The sequence below is a fragment of the Suricata suricatta genome, chromosome 10 (assembly GCF_006229205.1).
Source record: "Suricata suricatta isolate VVHF042 chromosome 10, meerkat_22Aug2017_6uvM2_HiC, whole genome shotgun sequence".
Classification (NCBI taxonomy): domain Eukaryota; kingdom Metazoa; phylum Chordata; class Mammalia; order Carnivora; family Herpestidae; genus Suricata; species Suricata suricatta.
Window position 1 is genome coordinate 33071432 of NC_043709.1, and position 14118 is coordinate 33085549.

At 36.9% G+C, this 14118-nt stretch overlaps 1 protein-coding gene across 2 annotated transcripts in view; it reads left to right on the top strand.

The window, feature by feature from the left end:
• The first annotated feature begins 431 nt into the window (after positions 1 to 431).
• The window catches only part of SLC6A15 (solute carrier family 6 member 15), a 43437-nt gene continuing 29750 nt past the window's right edge, over positions 432 to 14118 (top strand). The window contains exon 1 of one of the 2 annotated variants that reach the window (XM_029954198.1): positions 432 to 476. The gene's annotated coding sequence lies outside the window, so the exon portion shown is untranslated. Of the gene's footprint in view, positions 477 to 849; positions 952 to 14118 lie in introns of those variants that run through there. The other variant, XM_029954197.1, reaches the window with a different exon arrangement.

The following is a 14118-nucleotide window of genomic DNA, read 5'->3' on the forward strand; positions in this document are numbered from 1 at the left end:
CCCGCACACCCGCGCTCGGGAGTCCCTCGCAGCCAGCCCGCAGGGCAGCGACCCACCGCCACCTCGCCCAGCCCCGGGGCCCGCCCGAGGCCAGCGGCCGCTTGGCTCTGGACAGCTCCCTCGCGGCCTCTGTCGCAGCCGCCTGGACCCGACCCCTCTGGCCACTCCACTGCAGCTGCTGTCGGGACGTGGAAGGAGCGAGAGGCGCCCGGTGGAGACACGGGAACGGGAACGACACGCTTCTTCAGCTAAGGGCACGGTACTAGGTAGGGCGGGGCTCCCCGTTAGCTACCCTGGAGCCTGGGGACCGGGACGTGAGCGGACTTAAGGGGTGGATCCCGGGAAGGACTCGGGCTGGGTCCTGGGGTGAGGGGAGGGGTGGCAGCCCTAAAGCTTTTGAGGGGGAAGTTGGACTCGGCCGGCGACCCTCCAGGCTGTCTTGCACCTGTGCACCGTGGGGGGAGGGGACGAGAGCGGTGAGTAGGGGAAGCACATGGGTTGAAACGTTCCGCCATCCTTCGTTCTCGTCGTGCAAATCGCCAACAGCATCCCCGAGAAACTAGTCGTTTCCAAGTCAAAGCAGGACTGGCCCTACGCCGGGCGGGGACCGGGCAGCCGACCGGGGCACGCCCGAGACGAAAGTTGGTAGGGTCGGGACGGAGCGAGGCGCTTCCGAGGTTCTGGGGGACTTGGAAGCCGATCCCCGTGCGAGTGGGCGGTGGGGCGGGGAGAGAAGCCAGGCTCGTTCCTCATTCGCTTCTCGTGGCTTTCGGCCACCGCCAAACGCGATACCCCTGGCTGTGTGTTTCACGTGACCCCCGGTTCCCTTTTGCATGAGGCATCCTGCGATTAATGGTCCCACCGCGGGCCTTTCGCCGCACAGGGCACGTGGCCACCGAAGAAAGCACAGCCTGCGGGTTTCTGCGCATCCAGGAATTCGGGAGTGTGGCGGTGAGATGGTGGCGCGGGGATTTTAAGGAGAGGACGGGAGGAATGGGAAACCCAGACCATTTCTACACCATTCACTTGGCTGTGTGTGCGTGGCCTGGGCAGAGGACGGTTTTGAGTACAGGGAGGGGCTCTCGGATCGTAACACGCAGGCATGTGAGCCTTATAAATATGAGCGAATCGCAACGCCGAGCCGAGCCATCTCGGGGACAGGTGTGACCCTCCCTGTCGCAGAGGCCGCAGGAGCGGGAATTCTTTTCCGTTGAGTTGAGTAGCGGCCTTTGGCGCGTGTGGGAAGAGGAAGCCCCCAGGCTCGCGCTCCGTAGCGTCTCGCTCTCTTCGCTGTTTCCATCTTCATCCTACCCGGGGAAAGGCTGGAGTAAGACGGGGCGGGGTCCGCACTCTGGCGCGGTGACGTCAGCAGTGTTTGGGTGCCTATGCAAATGAGGCTGCGCCCGTTTCTCCCAGTCGGGTTGTTCCCTTCCAGGTCTTAAAGGTAGACCCCGCCTTTCTTAGTCTGCGCCAGTTGTATAGTTCACTACCCAGAAACACGAAGAGGACGGGAGAGTTTGCTTTGTGTACTGAGTTTAAGAGCCTCGTCACCCAGTTTTTGAAGCTTTTTCTGCCTTGTTGCTTTCCGGGGATACAAGAAACAAAGTGTTTGCTTTAGGAAATAATCATTCTCTGACGAAGCAACCTTATAGAGCTTCTTACCCCACCTTGCCTTGTTTCATTTCATTTCCGTATCAACAGTGTTCAGATGCAGACCTACTTTTGTCTTTGACGCCTACTACTAGTTTTGACTTATGTAGTAAGTGATTAATACGAACTTGATGATGGAATGAATTTTCCTTGAAGAGTATCTGTCTCATTATATTTGGCATATTTGATCATCAGAATCATTTCATTTTTGTGTGCGTTCCCTTTGTATCCACATGATCAATGATCCATGTTGATTTATTGGAGTAAAATGTAATATATTATTGAATGCACTGGCCGTTTACATTCTAGTGAAACATGTAATTTTTTTTTTTCCAGGAAGGCAGTAATTAACACTGTTTTGAAAAGAAGACAGTCTCTTATGTTGACAAGTTTTCTTTTTTCCTGATTGTATGTTCTGTTATTGATTCAAGAATTGCTTTGTACTTTCATATATGTTAACTGAAGAGATAGTACTTTAATGGCATTAAGAAAGATATTTATATGTGTTTCTAGAAAATAAGTACTATGTCATCCAAATAATAACATAAGAAATACTGTCTTGGTCTGTTGAGACTTCTAATGGCAAAATACCGTACACTGGGTGCTTTATAAACAACAAAAATTTATTTCTTATAGTTTTGGAGGCTGAGAAATTCAAGGCACCAGCAGATTTGGTGTCTGGCAAGAGCCTGCTTTCTGGTTCATAGATGGTGACTTTCACTGTGTCCTCATATGTTGTAAGGAGCTAGTTAGGTCTCTGGAGTTACTTTTATTACCCCCCCCCCAACCTAGACTCTATATTTATAATCATTAATTTACCCATGCATGTTAGAAAATACGGGTTGTCCTGTCATAAAATAAAACTTGTGTGTGAATAGGTAAATAAATTTGTATCGTGTTGAACTCTGGATTTATTACCCAGGTAATTAAAAAGTTACTAATTTAGAATGATAGACCTGAAAGAGACCTTGCTGATTATCAAAAGCTCTGAAAACTTTTACTTCTCAATTTACTTCTCCACTTCTTTGGGGTAGTGTGTTAACTCTTTATTACTACATACATATGCATAATTGGATATATTAATATATTTATTCCATGCAGAGTAATATTAAAATGATTTCTGAGCAGATGGCATTAACAGAAACCTGTGGACATAGTCTGATGCAAGAAAACATTTAAAGTTACATGGCAGAATCTTTATATTTATTTCCAATTTCCCTTATAGTTTAAAATAAGTCCTAACTACTCTTCTGGATGTATATGGTAAACTTTTAATGAATTTATCTACTTAAATATTAACTTTGACCAATTGTGATTTTCTCATATTTCTTTGTGAATAACAAGTCCCAGACTCTGGGCTACAGGGTAGTTTTAAATGCACAGTATCACTTGTTGGAGAACTGTTTTCAGTCTTGAAGGTCACTTTACTTCTTTGTGATTAATGCACTAAGGCATCCTTTCATGTAAGATTCATTGATTGTTATCTTTGAATGAAAAGCTTACACTAGGAGTTTTTTCACCTATCAGATTGGCAGAGATAAAAACAATGACTCACTGTATGAAAGAGGGCAGAAGGAAGTGGATACTCTAATACTTTGTTTGTGGTAGTACAAGTTGAACGAACTTTTATGAGGAGCCACTTGTCAGTATTTACCTAAATCGTAGAAGCACACAACCTGTGATCAAGTAGTTCCACTTGTAGATATTTATTCTACGGATATGCAAATGCCAGATATACAAAGCAAGTTCCTTGAACATTTAAGCAAATTATCAGAAATGAACTAAATATATACTTATACCATGGTCTATCATACAATTAATACAAAACAAAACAAATAAACAAAAAACGAGCAATTGTAATGAGAGCAAAGTTTTTGAAGACTTTTTAAGCGAAAATCCAAGAGGCAGAGTTATACATATAGTGACAGTTGCATAAAAAGAAACAGGTTAGGTGGATGGGAGAACGCACATATCTGCTTGAACACACACCAATACCCGTGGGGGACTTGGTGACTCACAGGGAGGTAGGGGTGGGACTGATATGCTGAGGGAATGAATGAGAAGATACTTTTTACTTTATGCCCTTCTATCCTATATAACTGTATTACTTATTACAAGTATAGATTACGATATATTCTAAACTGACAACAGTAGTTGGGGTGCCTGGCTGGCTCAGTTGGTAGAACATGTCATGAGTTCGAGCCCTATAGTGTTGGGTGTGGAGCCTATCTAGGTATCAGATGCTGTCAAATGAGTAAGGTATAAAAGTCAATGAGTATTTTGCCTCATGATTTTTTGTGGTTTCTGAATTTACAGGGAAGTTTCTACTTTCAACATTATTACTAGAAAAATTATATTAGAGCAGCAGATGAAACTTAGTGTAATCATTAAACTAAGCCAGTTTTATAAACATAAAAATACAAAAAAATTTTACTGAGGTGACTGGGGTTTTTAAATAATTTTTGTTTTGAGATGGTTATAGATTCACATGTAGTTGTTAAAAAATAATACAGAGAGCTCTGTGTTGTGCTTTTCATCCAATTTCCTGAACATATAATATCTTGAAAAACTGTTTTACAATGTCAAAGTCAAAATATTGACAATGATAAAGTCAAGTTACAGAATAGTTCCATCACTGTAAGGATGCCTGTGTTAACCTTTATAACTGCAACCACATCACTCTGTTCTTCATATTTATCATTTTGCATTTCAAGAATGTTATCAAAATGGAATCATATAATATGCAACCTTTTGACGTTGGCTTTTTCAACTTGGCATAATTGTCTAAAGATTCATCCAAGTTGTTCATGTATATCACTAGTTTGTTTATTTTTATTTTTGAGTTTTACTCCATTGTATGGATTTACCAAAGTTTGTTTAACCATTCACCCATTAAGTGACATCTGGGTTGTTTTCAGGTTAGGGTTATTATGAATAAAGTTGCTATGGATACTCCTTTACAGTTTTATGGAAGATAAATTCTCATTTCTCCAGCATAAATGCCCAGAAGTTATATAATAGTTACTGGTTTAGTTTTCCAGAGCGCTGTACCATTTTATAGTCTCACCAGCAAAGTATGAGTTATCCAATTTCTCTTTATCCTTGCCAGAATTTTGTCATCGCTATATTGGTCATTTTGAGAGGTATGCAATGACATCGCATTGTAGTTTTAATTAGCATTTCCCTATTGGCTATTAATGTTGAACTTCGTTTCATGTGCTCGTTTACCATCCAGACAGCATATTCAGTGAAATGTCCCGGTCTGTCTTTTACCCATTTAAAAATTGTTCTTAATTGTTGAGTTTTATGAATTTCTTATAGATCCTAAATATAGGCCCTTTTGCAGATATGTGGTCTGCAAATACTTTTCTTCGAGTTCTTTAGCTTATTTTTTCATCCTTTTACTAGGTTCTTCACAGAGCAAAAGTTTTACATTTTGAAGTCCAGTTTACCAAATTCTGCTTTGATGGATCTTGATTTTGATGTCATGTCTAAGAGCTCTTTGCTTAGCTCTAGATTACAAAAATTTTCTCCAGTGATTTATTAAAAAAAAAATTTTATAGGTTCATGTTTTACATTTAGGTCCAGGATCCAGTTTGAGTTAAGTGTTGGCTAAGGCTTGAGCTTTAGGCTGAGGTCATATTTTTACCTAGAGATGTCCACTTGTTCTGGAATCATTTGTTGAAAGTGCTATCATTCCTCCTCCACTGAAATTGCTTTCGCACCTTTGTCAGAAGTCAATTGCATATATTTGTGTCTATTTTTGAGTACTCTCTTCTGTTTCATTGATCTATGTGTCAGTCCTTCTGCTAACTTCACACAGTCTTCATTACTGTAGGCATACAGTAAGTCCTCAAATCAGGTAGAATGATTCCTCTCGCTCCATTCTTCTTTTCTAACTTGTAGCTGTTTTATTTTTCTGCCTTTTAATATAAATTTAGCATAATTTTTATCGATAACATTTTTTTTCTGGGATTTTATAGCAATTGCATTAAACTTGCACATCAATTTAGGGAGAATTTACGCATTTGCTATGTTAGTCTTCCAAACCATGAACATGGTAGGATGTCTGTTTATGTATTTAGATCTTTTTTTATTTTACTTTTTTTGTTAGCACTTTGTAGTTTTCAGAGTAAAAGTATTGTCCATGTTGTGTAGATTCCTTGGGATTTTTCAACATAGACAACTAGAACGTTTGCAAATATGGAAAATTCTCTTTCTTTCCAATCTATATGCCTTATATTTTCTTAACCTTATTGCACTAGCTAGAACTTTCAGTACGATGTTCACTCTCATACTTTTATGAAAGTGGGCATTCTTCTCTCTGATCTTAAGGGAAAAACGTTCAGTCTTTCATTGGTAAGTATGCCAACTGTATGTTTTTGGCACATGATTTTTATCAAGTTGAGAGTCTCTTTTTATTCCTAGTTGGGTTTTTTTGGACAATTTTGTATTACAAATGAATATCGAACTTTTTCAAAAGCTTTTTCTGTATTAATATAGTCATATGCTTTTTTCTTAGCCTTTATTATGGTATGTTATATTATTGATTTTTGAATATTAAGCCACCCTTGTATACCTAGAAGAAAGGCCATTTGGTCATGGTATGTAATTCTTATTATATATTGGTGAGTTTTGTTTTGTAATAATATGTTGAGGGGTGTACATTTATAGTTTTTTGTTATTGCCTTTTTCCTGGTATTATAGTTTTGGTGTCAGAGTAATACTAGCTTCATAAAATGAATTGCGAAGTGTTCCATTATCTTCTGTTGTCTAGAAGAGATTGTGCAGAGTTGGTGTCAATTCTTTTTCAAATGTTTGATAGCATTCTCCATTGAATCCAGCTAGGCCTAGAGATTTCTTTTGTGAGAATGTTAAAATATTGCATTTCAGTTCCTTAATAGATCTAGAGCTATTATTATATGATCTGTTTGCCATTGGGTAAGTTGAGTTTGTATGTGTTTTTCAAGGAATTTGTCCATTTTATCTAAGTTGTTAATTTATGTGGTACAGTGTTTTGATCATTTTGATGTCTGCAGGTTTTGTTATGATAATCCTTTTTTTATTTCTGATATATAACTACCTTAAACATAAGGCTGACTGCATTGAACTTTACAGAGAATAAATGTGTGTTTCAGGTTAATATTTATCTTATGGTTAAAAGAAAATCAGTGCATGGTTTTAAAACTCTAAACCACATCCCTTTTACACAGGTATAGCCCCTTTGTGAACAGTTCCTTGGCCAATTTTTTAAATTTCACTAGAGTTAAATATTTATACGTCCAGTTAAATTCAGTGAATATTCAATTTACCCCCCCATAGGCAAATGTTTAAATTATCTGTTGCTACGTAGCACTCCCCGCCACCATATACACACTTTTTTTTTTTTTCAGATTTGAAACAATGGTTTATTTAGTCTCTTTAGCTTCTGTTACCTTTTTGGTATTATAACAGCTTAAAACAATAGTGAATTATTATTTCTTCTTATTCTGTGTGTTGACCGGGCTCAGCTGAGTACTTCATCTGTTCCAGTTGGTATGTGCTAACAGTTGGACTGGGGCTAGAATGTCAGTGCCTTTCTTCTTGTGCCTAGGGCTTCAGCTTAGATGGGTAGAGCAATCGGTGACTTAGACTTTCTCTCCTTCTTTCCATGTGGGATTTCTAGCAAAGTGAAAGTAGATTTCAGAAGAGTGAAAGTAGAAATTACCAAGCTTCTTCACACCTAGCCTTGGAACATGCAGTGTCACTTCTGCCTTCTACTGGTCAAAGCAAGTTCAATTACTTCCAGAATTCAAATTCAAGTTCAAGTATAACCCAGAATTAAGAGAAGAGGAAATAAACTCTCTTTCCTAATGGAAGGAGTAGCAGACATGTGCAGTATTGGGAGGAATTGCAAATGCTCTTTTTGCCAACAATATACCATGGGAAATAACTAAGAAAGATCATACTTGACATTTTATGATGCTAATAAATAAAACACAGTAATGAATAAAACATTTGTCTCCAAATTCATTTTTCATGACATGATAATACAAATATATAAATAAGTGTAATATAATATTATATGCCTATAGTCAGCTAAAAAATGTGTCTACCTACTAATTCTTTCCAAATATGGGTACTTGTGAATGTCACCGTATTTGGAAAAAGAGAGTCCTGGCAGACATAATCCTCTAATGAAGAGATTATCCTGATATATCCAGATGGGCGCTACATGTCACCACCATGTCCTTCTATGAGAGAGTCAAAGGGAATTAGACACACACAGAAGAGGAGGAGGCAGTGTGAGGATGGAGGTAGAAACAGGAGGGATGTGACTGTAAGTTAAGGCATGCTGGCAGGTTCCAGAAGCTAGAAAAGGCAGGGAACAGAATGTCTTCTAGATCCTCTTGAGGGAGGGACCTTCCAGTGCATTGATTTTGGTTTGTTGAAAATTACTATGTATCTCTGATTTCCAGGTCTTTGAAGAATTCATTTATGCTATTTGAAGCCATTAGATTTGAAGTAATTTGTTATAGAATTCTTAGGAAATGAGTAGAGTGTCTGAATCTTTCTTCATATACAATTTAAGTGTTTAAAACAATTTTTGTCTATTTTTAAAATGTTTAAGAGATTCATTGAAATACTTAGTTAAGTGAGATTTAAAATCTGTCCTTGATTCATAGAGATCAACAAAAAATACATTTCAATTTATCAAAATTACCTTATAATTATAATTTTGAGATAATTGCAAGGTCACAGGAAGTTACAAAAGGAGGTCCTTGTGTACCCTTCACCTGGGATCTCTCAATAAATGTACAGTGCATTATCAAAATCAGTATATTGACACTGGTATAGCCATAGAGTTTTTCAGATTATACACATATTGTCCCTGCCTGTGTGTGTCTATATATGTGTGTAGTTTTTTGCAGTTTTATCAAATGGGTAACTTCATGTAATCCTTAACCACAAGGAAGATACTGAGCTGTACCATCTCACAAGATTCCTTGGTCTTTTATAGCACGCCCAAACGCCTTTCTCTACCCTAACTCCTGGCAGCCACTGTTCTGTGGTTCATCTATATTATGACGTTATTTTATAAATGTTATATAAGTGAACAGTTGTGCAATATGTATCCTTTTAATATTGGCTTTTCCCCCATGCAGCATCATTTCCTTGAGCTTCCTCCAAGTTATTGCATGTATCAAGAACTCTTTCCTTTTTATTGCTGATATTGGATGACATGAATGTGCTGCAACTTGTTTACTCACCCATCGATGAACATTTAGGTAGTTTCCAGTTTGGGGCTACTATAAATAAAAATGATATGAACATTTATGTGCAAGTTATTGCTTGAAAATAAGTTTTCATTTCTCGGGGTTATATGTCTAAGAGTACAAATTGCTGGTCAGTGTGATAACTTGATTAGTAGTGTTAAAAGAAACTGCCAACTAGTTTTTAGAGTGACTGCCCTATTTTATATTTCTATCAGCTGTATATGATTGATCTAGTCTCTTTTCATCCTCACCAACTTTTGGTGTCTTCACTTTTTGAAATTTGTTTTCAATTTTAGCCATCCTGATAGGTGTATTATAGTCTACCTTTTTTGGGCAAAATATATAAAGTTCAAGTTATTTGCATTATCATTTGTGAAAAAAATGTTTCTCTTCTTTTGATTGCCTCTCTGATTGTTGTTCTCTTTTTGCTTAATGAAAACATTTTATGTAAAGGGGATATAAGTTGCAAAAGAAATGCTTACGTTACATTCCGTATTGTTGAAATTTTTTGTATTATTTATGAAGATCATTGGTTCAGTGTGTTATAGAGTCTTTTATTTTTTCCTCTCACAATTATTTCATAACTATAAACTTCTGAAGATGTGTCATTTTTTTCTTGGGTGTTGCAGTATGGTTTAACATTTTGTTTTTATTCAGATAGTCTTTACTTTTTATCCTATATATTAAGAATTAGAAAAATAAGTTTCATTTGAATCCATAATAAATTTCAGATTCAGTGTTCATAATTGGTTCATACTTAAAGAAAGTTTTATTCAGCAAAATTTGTAACTGCCCAAGTCTGGGAGATAATTTGCTGTTGTTCTAGATCTTTATTATGGAATATTAGTATTGTGGCAAGTACCAGTAATTAGCCAGTGCAGGCATGTCTGTGTGAGTCTTCTCTCTTCTCAAAGATGCAAGTGCCTGCCTGTTATTTTAAGTCTGCATATTTTCACTGGAAATGTTAATTAGAATTTAATAGAGTTACAAAAGAGGTTGTAACAATAGGTTAGAAGCTAAAAAGTCTTGAAAGATATGGCAAGAATTGCACAATACTTTGAGTTAATTATACAGTGAATGAAAATATTAGTAAGACAATTAAGACAAATGCTGAGAAGACTATTTCTTCTATTAACAATATCAGGGGTAAAAATGTGGTATGGCTACAAAACCTACAACTATTAAAAAACTGCAGAATATTATGACTCACTTTCTGCAAACAAATTTGACAATGTAAACGAAATGGACAAATTCCTTGAGAAACACAGCTCACCAAAAATAACACATGAAAAATAAAATCTCGGTAGCTGTATATCAATGAAATAAATTGAAATTTTTAATAAATTGAATTTTTAATAAGAATATTCTCTGAAAGAAAGCTCCAGGCCCAGATGGCTTTATTGGTGAGTGCTGCCAAACATTTAAGGAAGAAATAAAACTGATTCTACATATATTTTCTCAGAAAATAAATGGGAGACCATTTTAAAACTCCATTTATGAGTCTACCAAAACCAGAAAAGCAAAATCCCAGGAAAAAATTATAGATCCATGTTCCCATAAATACAGTTGAAAACATCCTTACCAAAATATCTGCAAATTGATTCCAGTAACCTATTAAAAAGATTTTACATCTTGACCAGTGGGATTTACTTCATAATAAAAAGATTGGTCTAAAATGCAAAACCAATTGATGTTATACTCTATATTGATAGATTAAGAAGTTATATGATTATCTTAATAAAGGTAAAAAATTATATGTCAAAATTCAGCTGTTACTCAAGATAAAAAAAAATGACCCTCACTGAACTAGGAATAAAAAGAAACTCTCCTAAACTGACAAAAGGCATCTATGAAAGAAAATACATAACTAACATTGCACTTAGTAAAATATTGAGTACTTTCCTATTAGCATTGGGGGATAGATGAAGATGTGTGTCCTTAATACTTCTGTTCAAAATTTTAGAAGATGTCTGAGCCATTATGGTGAGGTAGGAAAAAGGAATTAAAGGTAAACAATTAAGAAAGCTAAACTGTTTTTATTTACCTTTAACATACTGTGCATGTGAAACTCCTAAGGGATCTTAAAACAACAACATCAACTCAATTTAGCATTGTTGCAGGATAGGAAGCTTATATTTAAAATCAACTTTTTCCAGAGAGAAATTAAAGAAGATATAAATAAATGAAGAGATATGCCAAATTCATAGATTGGAAAACTCAACGTTTTAAGATGTTGCACGCTCCCCAAATGGGATTATAGAATCAATGAAATCCCAGTCAGAATTAGAGCAGGTTGTTTTTGGAGGGGAGGGAGGATAGAAATTAACAAGCTGACTTCAAAATTTATGTGGAAAGGCAAGGAAATAAGTTCAGAAAAGAAAAAAAGACATTAAAAATGCTTAGGGTTGAGAAGCACTGAGTTAGAAATTTATTATGTTGACATAAAAATGTTTTCAATCTCATTTTAAGTGCTTTAAAACAGTTTTTTCCTGAAAAATTACATATGAAGATAATTAAAGCAATACAAATATAAGAGAATGAGAAAGATGTAAATGTAAGTCCAAATTTAAGAAATGTAACATTCCCAACATTTACTATGATGAATAGAAAGACACCAATTGTTTTACATTTATAATGTATTATTTAGGGTTCTTTGTTTGCAAGCTGCAGAAACTGATACTGGCTAAGAGGCAAAAATAAAGTAAAATAAAGAAGAAATACTGGCAAGGCTCAGGAGCTCAGGAGCTCAAAGGACCAATGGGGTGCTTAGCAATAAGATGGAAAAGGGCAAGAATGAAAACAGTTCTTAAAAATAGGAACCAGAATCCATGACTACAGTAGTAATTACAGCCTGGGCATAATGCCTTTGGAATTGAGTGAGATGCCAACCTTTTGATCTCTTTGTTTCTCTCCACAAGAATCAAAATCCAGGGAGGGAAATTCTAACTGGACAAGTGTAGAAGATTATTTTCAAAGATGGTGGCAGTATTTTTCTTTTCTCTCTACTTGTACCTTTTGCAATTTGACTTTGTTGCTCATGCCATCAAAAAGTGGTGTTTATCCATTCTTTAATCAATCTGGACTTAGCTGTGTGACTTACTTTGGCCTGTGGGACATTAGCAAATGCTAAACAGAGGCTTTACTAGCACTTGCATGTTGGGCTTAACTTCTTTGGGCTGGAGTTGGAACTCTGAGCTTATGACGTGAACGAGTTGGAGCTAACATTTTGTAGTAACTACATATAGGAGAACCAGAGTGCTCTGGCTGATAGTCTGCCTGCTGCCAGAATGTAAGTGAGGCCATCGTAGACCATCCTTTCCCACTTGAGTTGATAGATGACTGTAGTGGAGAAATGAGCTGAGTCATGATGAACGAAAGAACTGATCATATAAGCCTAGTTCAAATTGCAAATACACAGAATAAATAAAACAATTAAACAAATAAAACATTTGTTTCTACTAAGTTTGGCGGTAATTTGTTATACAGCAGTGGAAAATTGGTACTAGAAAAAAGGTAATGTTGAAACAATTTAAACATATAGCATTGAATGTAGACTTACATTATTCTTAATAGAATAATTTACAACAAACCCATTGTAACATAATACAACTATAAGAGGAATGGAAATCATTGTAATAAAGGAAGATGTATATTGACTTTTCTCAATGTGCTGGCATATATCCAAGCACTATATATTAGATAACAGACTAAATTAGCCAAGGTCATAGAATCATAAGTGATAGAACTAGGATTTGAATTCAGTCTGCTTCTAGAAACTAGGTATAAGTGTCTGGCATCAATACATGTCTCTTCATAGCAAGAAATATGAATTTCTTCAAGATCCCATTAAAAGTAGATAAGGAGAATTATGTGGAAATGTGAATACGTTGGGGCATTATCTTTTTTTCAACTATGGGTTTTGTATTGAGAAAGTATTCTAAGTTGCTTCTTGATAGGAAGGAGGAGAACATTCTATACTTTTATTTCTTTCTGTCTTCTCCCATTTAATACCCTATTGTGTTATTTTTTAATTTGAATTTATATTTTTTCCTAAACATAATTCATATAGATTTTAAAGCTTATTGCTTATTTAAACTAATGCTCACTTCTATACTTTAACATGGCTTCTCTGTTACTGAGGACTTCACTTTGTTTTGGCTTGGTTAGCTAGAGTTCATGATCCTGTTCCTCTTCCACTCCAATAGGGATCATCAGATCTCTTCTAGATATGAATATTTGCCTGTAGCCTTTATAATTGGAATACAAAATAATTGAGTACAAAAATTGGAGATTGAGTATGGTTCCTCTTAGTTTTGTTTTATTTTGTTTTGTTTTAGAGGTTATTAGTTACCTTGGGAAGTCTTTTATTTCCCCGTTCTACTCTGCTTGAAATCCCTAGGAATCTTTATGCCAGTATTTTTTAGTGTTGATTCTTCTGTATTATTATTATTATTATTATTATTATTACATTATTTTTTAAAAATAGTTTATTGTCAAATTGGTTTCCATACAACACCTAGTGCTCTTCCCCATAAGTGCCCTCCACCATCACCACCACCTCTTTTCCCCCCTCCCTCTTCCCCTTCAACCCTCAGTTCATTTTCAGCATTCACTAATCTCTCAAGTTGTGCATCCCTCTCTCTCCCCAACTCTCTTTCCCTCTTCCCCTCCCCCTGGTCCTCCATTAGGTTTCTCCTGTTTTCCTGTTAGACCTATAAGTGCAAACATATGGTATCTGTCCTCCTCTGCCTGACTTATTTCGCTTAGCATGACACCCTCAAGGTCCATCCACTTTCCTACAAATGGTCAGATTTCATTCTTTCTTATTGCCATGTAGTACTCCATTGTGTACATATACCACATCTTCTTGATCCACTCATCAGGTGATGGACATTTAGGCTTTTTCCATGTTTTGGCTATTGTTGACATTGCTGCTATGAACATTGGGGTACAAGTGTGCCAATGCATCAGCATTTCTGTATCTCTTGGGTAAATCCCTAGCAGTGCTATTGCTGGGTCATAAGGAAGTTCTATGGATAGTTTTTTGAAGAACCTCCACACTGTTTTCCAGAGCGGCTGCACCACTTTACATTCCCACCAACAGTTAGGAGGGTGCTCATCTCTCCACACCCTCGCCAGCCTCTATAGTCTCCTGATTTGTTCATTTTAGCCACGCTGACTGGCGTGAGGTGGTATCTCAGTGTGGTTTTGA